This window comes from Nerophis ophidion, linkage group LG10 (genome assembly GCF_033978795.1).
Source record: "Nerophis ophidion isolate RoL-2023_Sa linkage group LG10, RoL_Noph_v1.0, whole genome shotgun sequence".
Taxonomy (NCBI): Eukaryota; Metazoa; Chordata; class Actinopteri; order Syngnathiformes; family Syngnathidae; genus Nerophis; species Nerophis ophidion.
In genome coordinates this window covers 46,496,854-46,507,200 of record NC_084620.1, presented here as the reverse complement: position 1 = coordinate 46,507,200, position 10,347 = coordinate 46,496,854, and positions in this window count along the sequence as shown.

Genomic DNA, 10,347 nt, shown 5'->3' with positions numbered 1-10,347 from the left:
TGTCATGCCGTGACCAAATATGTCTGATTAGCATATAAGTCAATAACATCAATAAACTCACCTTTGTGATTTTGTTGACTTTATCGTTGGAAATGCATCTGCAGGATATCCATACATCTCTGTGCCATGTCTGCCTCAGCATCGCCGGTAAAATGTGCAGACACTCCGGCACATTCAATGGGGGTCTGGCGGAAAATTTCTTTGACTTTATCGTTGGAAAAGCATCTGCTTTGAGTGTCGCAGGATATCCACACAATCTTGCCATCTCTGTAGTAGCATAGCTTTCGTCGGTAAAGTGTGTGGAACAAATGACTGACCATTTCGTCGGCTTTCCCCACACCCTCGTATTTTGAAAAAAGTTTGTCCAATTTCTTGCCACTTTCGCATCTTTGGGCCAGTGGTGCAACTTGAATCCCTCCCTGTTAGTGTTGTTACACCCTCCGACAACACACCGACGAGGCATGATGTCTCCAAGGTTCCAGAAAATAGTCGAAAAAACGGAAAATAACAGAGCTGAGACCCAGTGTTTGTAATGTGTTTGAGAAAATGGCGGCTTTATTACCTAAGTGATGTCACGTTCTGACGTCATCGCTCCGAGAGCGATAAATAGAAAGGTGTATAATTCGCCAAAATTCAACAATTAAAGAATTCGAAAATAGGTTAAAAAAATAAATGGTCCTTTTTCTGCAACATCAAGGTATATATTGACGCTTACATAGGTCTGGTGATAATGTTCCCCTTTAACACAGAGCGGTCAAGCGAACATGGTTCTCTACGTCAATACATACGTTTTTTTGGATGGGGAAATTGTCGGCTCTTACCGAAGACTTCAGTGGATTATGGGACCTTCTCCTGTAGCTGTCAAAAAAGGCAGCTGTGATCTTGGCTCCTCATCGGCTTCTCTCTGAGACACTGGCATCCACCGCAGCCATCCGACTTTCAGGTATGACTTTACTCATCTAATCTCACTAAAATACTATTCACACATAAAGCAGAAGGCTACACGGTGGAAGAGGGGTTAGTGCGTCTGCCTCACAATACGAAGGTCCGGCAGTCTTGGGTTCAATCCCAGGCTCGGGATCTTTCTGTGTGGAGTTTGCATGTTCTCCCCGTGAATGCGTGGGTTCCCTCCGGGTATTCCGGCTTCTTCCCACCTCCAAAGACATGCACCTGAGGATAGGTTGATTGGCAACACTAAATTGGCCCTAGTGTGTGAATGTGAGTGTGAATGTTGTCTGTCTATCTGTGTTGGCCCTGTGATGAGGTGGCGGCTTGTCCAGGGTGTACCCCGCCTTCCGCCCGATTGTAGCTGACATAGGCGCCAGCGCACCCTGCGACCCCCAAAAGGGAATGGATGGATGGACAATAAGCAGATAAGGGATTTTCCAGAATTATCCTAGTAAATGTGTCTAATTACATCTGAAATGCTACCACTGCCGCCGCCCGGAGCCGTCGCTTTTTTTTTTTTTTTTTTGTGCCTCACTAACATTCCTCATCCACGAATCTTTCATCCTCGCTCAAATTAATGGGGAAATTGTCGCTTTCTCGGTCCGAATAGCTCTTGCTGCTGGAGGCTATGATTGTAAACAATGTGAGGAGCCCTCACACTGGTGACGTCACGCACATCGTCTGCTACTTCCGGTACAGGCAAGGCTTTTTCATTAGCGACTAAAAATTGAGAACTTTAACGTCGATGTTCTCTACTAAATCCTTTCAGCGAAAATATGGCAATATCGCGAAATGATCAAGTATGACACATAGAATGGACCTGCTATCCCCGTTTAAATAAGAAAATCTCATTTCAGTAGGCATTTAAAGTATTTCTAATTCTGATTCTGATTCTGATACAAAGCATTATATACATGTTTAAAAAGACAGGGTTAAATAAAAGAATATAGAGTAGGGTTCCACCTCGGTCCACACTTCATATCAAAGGGTGACGGTAATACACACCAGAAGGTTGCTTGGCAACCGCCATTAAAGCAGAGAAGAAGAAGAGCGAAGTAGGAGGTGGTGCATGACTCATGGCAGGGTCGAAAAAGGGATTTGGGTTAGAAGTGAGGAAAGTATGAAGGATTGCCGTGATTTTGATGAGGCATGTTTTGGCAGGAAGAGGTTCGGAGTACCTCATCAAGCAGCGTGAGTGAGAAAGAGATAGAGTGGTGCGAAAGAAAATCGATGGGGAAGAAGAAGTCAAAGTATTTCTAACATTCAAGGAAGGTCAGGAGTTCAGGGAAGTAGGGTCCAGTGCAGTTATTGGGTTCCTCTGTGGAAACATAGGCGATGTAAAGAGGGCTAATGTGCACCGCCTTGGAGACTTGATGATAGTAAGAGTGAGGGGCAAAGAGCATTACAAGTTTAAAGCATTCCCGAAATAGGAATCTGACAAAAGTAATGTAAGATTTCCAGTGAGTGAGGATTTGGACAATATGAAGGAAATTATGGGAGTACCGTATTTCCTTGAATAGCCGCCAGGGCGCTAATTAATTGAAAACCTCTTCTCACTCCTGCGCTTATTCAAGGCATGCGGTAAAAATAAGCAGGCGCTAATAATTTTAAAACCTCTTCTCACTCCTGCGCTTACCAATGGCATGCAGTAAAAAATTGAGTGTGACGTATGGATACCATCATGAAAAGCACATTTAATAAAAAAAAACGTTATTATGGTGTGGCAAGGGGCGTGGTCCGCGCGTTCCCTGCGGACGGGGTGTGTGCAGCGATCGGCCATGAAGCAGCTGACAGGAGAGTGGATAATCTCAGCTGGAATGAGTTGTCAAATCACCTGTCCCTTTATTAGGAGCGCGGGAGACCCTGACAGGGGAAGAACGGGGAAGACACGCGAAGGAGGACAATCGGCTCTGAAAAGTACGGACTGAAAAGTCCGAAACCATATTTGAGTGTACCAACAATATATTAAACCTTGTAAACGCTGCCTGAAGTGTGCTGCCATTTCCTGTGATTAGAAGAACCAAAGCACGAGCGTTGCTACAGTGGCACCCAACGAAAATAATCACGAAAAGATGTCGGCACCTACCCTGCAAACGCTGGGCCAAGGTGTCGGCGGCAAGCCGGCTGCAGACCCAGGTGCTGCTGGCCTGGATGAGCCGGACGGAAACAGCGGGAGGCTCGGCCTCCATGGAGCGGGTGGAGGGCGCCGACCGCCCCGTACTGTACATCAGCCGGAAGCTCTCGGACCGGGAGGCGAGGTACAGCACAGTGGAGAGGGAGTGCCTCGCCATCCGGTGGGCGGTGGGGGCCCTCCGCTACTACCTGCTGGGGCGCGCCTTCAGTCTCTGCTCAGACCATAAACCACTACAATGGCTCCACCGCATGAAGGACGCCAATGCGCGGCTCGCCTGGTGGTACCTGGCATTACAACCCTACAACTTCCGGGTGGTCCACAGGCCGGGCGCGCAGATGGCCGTGGCCGATTTCCTCTCTCGCCCAGGGGAGGGGAGGGGGAGTGGGCGTGGCCAGACGGGTGTCCGGCCTGAGTTTGGCGGTGGAGGCATGTGGCAAGGGGGGTGGTCCGCGCGTTCCCTGCGGGCAGGGTGTGTGCAGCGATCGGCCATGAAGCAGCTGACAGGTGAGTGGATAATCTCAGCTGGAACGAGTTGTCTAATCACCTGTCCCTTTATTAGGAGCGCGGGAGACCTTGACAGGGGAAGAACGGGAAAGACACGCGAAGGAGGACAATCGGCTGAAAAGCCGAATGCATGGACAGACAGAAAGAAACATTTATTGCAAGTACGAACTGAAAAGTCCGAAACCATATTTGAGTGTACCAACACTATATTAAATCTTGTAAACGCTGCCTGAAGTGTGCTGCCATTTCCTGTGATTAGAAGAACCCAAGCACGAGCATTGCTACATATGGTTAATATTTTCAGCACCGAAGGCTTGGAATAACCTACAATCGAATATTCAACTTAAAACCCTTCTTACATTAAATGAGTTTAAAGCTTCTATGAAAGGATTGCAGTCTACCTTGTCCGTATGCACATGTGTCATATGAGCAAGTTTTTATGTTGTATATGTGATGCTTTATGTGTTGTTTTTAATGTAACCTTGCAGCTGCCCTCTTGGCCAGGTCTCCCTTGGAAAAGAGATCTTTGATCTCATGGGATTTTACCTGGTTATAAAGGCTACCGGTAAAAAAAAGAAAAAAGAAAAAAGAAAAATGGTCTTACCTTTACTTATAAATGAAATCCATGCCAACTCCTTCTGATCAAAAGCATCGATAACTTGTTTATAGAAGTATTCCTTATCTTTCTTCAGTTTTAAAAAGTCTCTCATAAAACTGCTATCAGACCGCTGCTATCAGTTAGCTCGGGTGTGGGCGACTTCCCCTCTCGTTCTGCTCCGTGGGTAATCTCTTTATCCCAGAACCACCAAGAAAGGACATGGCTTGAGCAGTTTGACTTTGTTTATTTTTCAATAAAACCTCAGTCCAGGTCGCTCTTCCGCTCGCTCGCCGGTATTGGGCACGGCTGCTACAGCTAGCGTGCCCTGCAGCTCTTAATCTTCTTCCCTATATGCGATTTCAAATTGTTGAAATAAGCCTCACCCATTTTGAAAATGATGACAGGGGAAGTGTCACTCGTGACGTCACGAATTTGACCCTGCGATGATAGTAACCATGCGCTAATTATTTTGCGAAGCGAGTTGACCCCGCAGTAATTCAAGACAGGCGCATATTACATGCCCGGCGGCAATTCAAGGAACTATGGTAGTTCAAAAGCATGTAGAGGTGGGGGGAGTGGAAAGTTTGTCAGTGTTCGTGGAATCTCAAGGATGAAATTGTGCCTACTACTGTATTTATTGGGTACTTGAGATTAAACGTAAGGATGTTTGTACCACCACCCCTGCCATGTTACAAATGCCAGAAGTATGAACATACAGCGGCTTACTGGGAAGGGGAGCAGACATGTGGAGGGTGTTGGGGGAGACCATGAATAAGGCAAGTGTGCAGCAAGGGTGTCAATGTTGGTGGAGCACAGTGTTGGCCACAGAGACTGCATGTGAGGCTGGATTTCGTGACTTTGTGACAGCGCGTGTATTATGGTTACTAAGGACTGAGGGGAGGTGACGGCAACAGACACCAGAGGAGTGTATGTATAATAAACAAACAATAATAATTAAACTAACCAAGGAAATGGAGCGTGACAAAATCCAATAGTGTGTATGGTGCAAGACTTTGTGTTTAGATTAGCTGTTGAGTGTTACCGTGAATGTTGAACGAGAGTGTAGGAACACGGAGGTCCGTGGGGCAGGCAGATGATCCAAGGCGAAGGAGAGGCGTCGAGAGAAACGTGTCCAAGCGGAAGGTCGAGAAACCAAAAGGGCAGTCCGGGAGGAAAGGGGAACAACAGGGGATCACAGGAGGAAAAACGGGAAAGCGCTGCGGGAAGACAACAGGAACATCAGACACAACGGAAACACGGAAGTCACAGGGGAAGAGGGAGTTCGGGGAATGGAAGCCAGACACGGGATGCTTGCAAAGGTACAGAAGACTATACTCCGGCACAGCATGGCAGGTTGTGCGGGCTTAAGAAAGCAGGTTGTTCAACCCAGGCATTTGTGCTGATTACCGATGGATTGCAGCCATGCTGGAGCGCACAGATGGATGAGCGGCACAGGCAAGAGTCTGAGCCATAACAGCGTGCATGTGGTGGTTGTCGGGGCTGGCAAACTTGTCGACTTTGTTCTCGTTTGTGGTCGCGTTGGTTGGCTTGTCGGGTGTCGTCCTTCACACCCGGTGTTGTACCGTCGTCTGGGTGCGGGCTTGGCGGGGGTTGTCCCTCGGGAGTAAGGGAGTGCGCGGCCGGACCTGTGAGGGGGTTGAGGGTGTGGTTAGCTGATCGGTTGGTTCTCAATGGACAGTGGGTGCCAGGGCTGGATTGCAGCCCAGCCTGTGTATGGATTTGTTGATTTATGTGTGTGTATGTATGTTTTAATTATTGTGATATGTATTTGTGTGTGTGTATGTACAAACTTGTATATGTGTATGTATGCATGTGTGTACATGTATTCCTTATATATTAGATTAGATTAGATTAGATAGTACTTTATTTATTCCGTCAGGAGAGTTCCTTCAGGAAAATTACAATTTTCAGCACAATCCCATTCAAGATCAGACAAACATTACAGGGAGACAGAACAGGATCGCTGACGGGTCTGCCGGCTTCCAGCGCCCCTTACAAAAAATATGACATACAGGTAAACAGGGGGGGGGGATGGGAGAAAAGAATAGAAGATTAAAATAAAATTGAAAAAAAATCGGTCTTAGCCTGGGCCCTGGAGTGGGGGTGCAGACTGAGGCCAAGGGGACAAAAAAAAAACAACAACTCATAGCCATAGTACACATCCCTCTTACATGTGTGTAAGAGGGAAACATCAAACATCAAAGAACACAGAGGACATTAAAGGCATTAAAGCAGCAGATACAACCAGACACTTCTACATACAGCTATGAATAAAAAGTAAAATAAACATATACACTGTGGTGGCCTCTGCGGTGTTTCACGCCATTGTCCGCTGGGGAGGAGGGAGCATGGCCAGAGACAGAAGCAGACCCAACAAAGCAACCAAGACAGCCGACTCCACTCTCGGCCAATGTTCAGTCCGCATGGATGAGCGAGGATACGTCCAAGGTGACTGAGGTGTCCGACACCTGCTCAACCAGTCGAGACACCGCGAAGCCTCTCCGTCCCAGCGCTCAGTGCTAGCTCCGCAGCCCTGTCCCCTCATCCGCATCTCCTCCAGTACATCCAAACAGACTCCGGTGTAGCAGAGACCCAGCAGCTCGTCTCCATGGCCAAAAGGCTCCCGGGAGGCAGATCCAAAAGTCCACAAAAAAAGCTCCACAGAGGTCACGAAAGTGCCACCCCTTGTCACACAGTCCCAAAGGGTCTATATATGCATATATATGTGTGCGTGTATGTATATAAATATATGTACTTTTTTGGGGGTGGACACTCACACTGCTTGTCCGGCGGGGGTCAATACCTGAGGCTACTGCAACCGGGCCGCGTGTCTGGGACCCCTGAGTCGCATCGTCCACCCCTTCCGGATGCCCATCTTGGTTGGAACCTGCTGGGTCTAGTCACTGTGTCTATTGTGGCAGCTTGGTGACCTTGTGTGTCAGCGTGTCTGTGATCCCTTTTATTTATTTATTTTTTGTCTTCCCTCAGGGGTAGGATTCGTCAGGGCAGTTGCTGTATGTATCATCTCCATCGTTGCGGTCCCTGCAGGTGAGGTGGGTTGTTCCCGTGGCTCTGAGCTGGGCAGTCCTATGACGGCCGACCGGGGTGGGGCTGACCCCATCGTGCTCTCTTGGGGGGAGTTGAAAGGGGTGGAAAGGCGATCTTCCCGTCTAGCTGCGGGGAGTCTCTGGGCCCCTCGGGACAGGGCGTCACGCCTTTTTTGCCCGTGTGCGGTGTGGTCTCTCGCTGGCTTGGGGGCTGGCTGTCCTTTGCTTCACCCGTGCCTTGTCCTCTGCCATCGGCGTCAGTTTATGGCCTGCTGCTGGCCCTGGGGTTCCTGTCGCTGGCCGGCCTGGCTGCGTTGGGCGGGTGGTCCCATGTTGCCTGGGCAACGCACCAGCTATTTTGGGTTGGGCTCTCTGGGCGGATGGGGCTGTACCTTGACTCCCGCACACTTTGGGAGACAAATATCTTGTACATAAAAATGCACATACATACTCACATATGCACAATTATACATACATATGTACACACATATGTATATTCATTCATTAATACAGACGTGCAGACATTGGTACTTACCCACATACATAGGTACCTACATTCTCACATACATACACAAATACAGTACATACATACAGTACATTCATACACACTCACGATACATACTTACACACACATGCACATTCACAGTACAAATATACATACACACAAACTGTACATATACCCTCACTGTACAAACATGCATATACACATACTGTACATATACAAGCATGTATGCATATAAACACGTTTTATCAAACATATATTAATGTTGTTCCTAACATACATCCATAAATGTGGATGCATATGAAAAAGTCCAATATATTTATTTGTACAGTAATCTATGTTTTTATATCTGCACCTTATTGCTCTTTTATCCTGCACTACAACGCGCTAATGCAACATTATTCCGTTCTTATCTGTACTGTAAAGTTCAAATTTGAATGAATCAATCAATCTTTACTTATATAGCCCTAAATCACGAGTGTCTCAAAGGGCTGCACAAGCCACAACGACATCCTCGGCTCAGATCCCACATCAGGGCAAGGAAAAACTAAGCCCAATGGGATAACAATAAGACCGCAGATTTGGGGACCCCCTTGGGCGACCGGTGCAATGGACGTTGAGTGGATCTAGCATAATATTGGGAGAGTCTAGTCCACAGTGGATCTAACATAATAGTGAGAGTCCAGTCCATAGTGGGGCCAGCAGGAGACCATCCCGAGCGGAGACATGTCATCAGCGCATAGATGTCCCCAACCGATGCACAGACGAGTGGTCCACACTGGGTCCCGACCCTGGACAGCCAGCGCTTCAATCGTGGCCATCGAACCTGTGCCCCCAACCCCCGTCCACGAAGGAGACGGGGGCAGAGCAGAAAATAAATGGCAGATCAACTGGTCGAAAAGGGGGGTCAATTTAAAGGCTAGAGCAATAACAATAGGACAATAAAAGGAAGTCTAAGTCTATAACAATTTACAAGGTTAATACAGATAGATTTTCTTTCTTACCTTGCAATTATCAGCTTTCTTTTGTATTTCAAGTTATCATTACATATATGTATTTTTGTACAAACCCCGTTTCCATATGAGTTGGGAAATTGTGTTAGATGTTAATATAAATGTAATACAATAATTTTTAAATCATTTTCAACCCATCTTCAGTTGAATATGCTACAAAGACAACATATTTGATGTTCAAACTGATAAAAAAATTTTGGGCAAATAATCATTAACTTTAGAATTCGATGCCAGCAACAAGTGACAAAGAAGTCGGGAAAGGTGGCAATAAATACTGATAAAGTTGAGGAATGCCCATCAAACATTTATTTGGAACATCCCACAGGTGTGCAGGCTAATTGGGAACAGGTGGGTGCCATGATTGGGGATAAAAACAGCTTCCCAAAAAATGCTCAGTCTTTCACAAGAAAGGATGGGGCGAGGTACACCCCTTTGTCCACAACTGCGTGAGCAAATAGTGAAACAGTGCAATTGCAAGAAATGTAGGGATTTCAACATCTACGGTCCATAATATCATCAAAAGGTTCAGAGAATCTGGAGAAATCAATCCAGGTAAGCGGCATGGCCGGAAACCAACATTTAATGACCGTGACCTTGATCCCTCAGACGGCACTGTATCAAAAACCGACATCAATCTCTAAAGGATATCACCACATGGGCTCAGGAACACTTCAGAAAACCACTGTCACTAAATACAGTTTGTCGCTACATATGTAAGTGCTAGTTAAAGCTCGACTATGCAAAGCCAAAGTAATTTTTCAATAACATCCAGAAACGCCGCCGGCTTCCCTGGGCCCGAGATCATCTAAGATGGACTGATGCAAAGTGGAAAAGTGTTCTGTTGTCTCACGAGTTCACATTTCAAATTGTTTTTGGAAATATTTGACATTGTGTCATCCAGACCAAAGGGGAAGCAAACCCTCCAGACTCTTATCTACGCAAAGTTCAAAAGCCAGCATCTGTGATGGTATGGAGGGGCATTAGTGCCCAAGGCATGGGTAATTTACACATCTGTGAAGGCACCATTAATGCTGAAAGATACATTCAAGTTTTGGAACAACATATACTGCCATCCAAGCGCCGTCTTTTTCATGGACACCCCTGCTTTCAGCAAAACAATGCCAAGCCACATTCAGCACGTGTTACAACAGCGTGGATTCGTAAAAAAAGAGTGAGGGTACTTTCATGGCCCACCTGCAGTCCAAACCTGTCTCCCATCGAATATGTGTGGCGCATTATGAAGCGTAAAATGTGACAGCGGAGACCCCGGACTGTTGAACTACTGAAGGTCTACATAAAACAAGAATGAAAAAGAATTCTACTTTCAAAGCTTCAACAATTAGTTTCCTCAGTTCCCAAACGTTTATTGAGTGTTGTTAAAAGAAAAGGTGATGTAACACAGTGGTGAACATGCCTTTTCCCAACTACTTTGCCACATGTTGCAGCCATGAAGTTCTAAGTTGATTATTATTTGCAAAAAAAAAAAAAAGTTTATGAGATTGAACATCAAATATCTTGTCTTTGTAGTGCATTCAACTGAATATGGGTTGAAAATGTTGTGCAAATCATTGTATCCCATT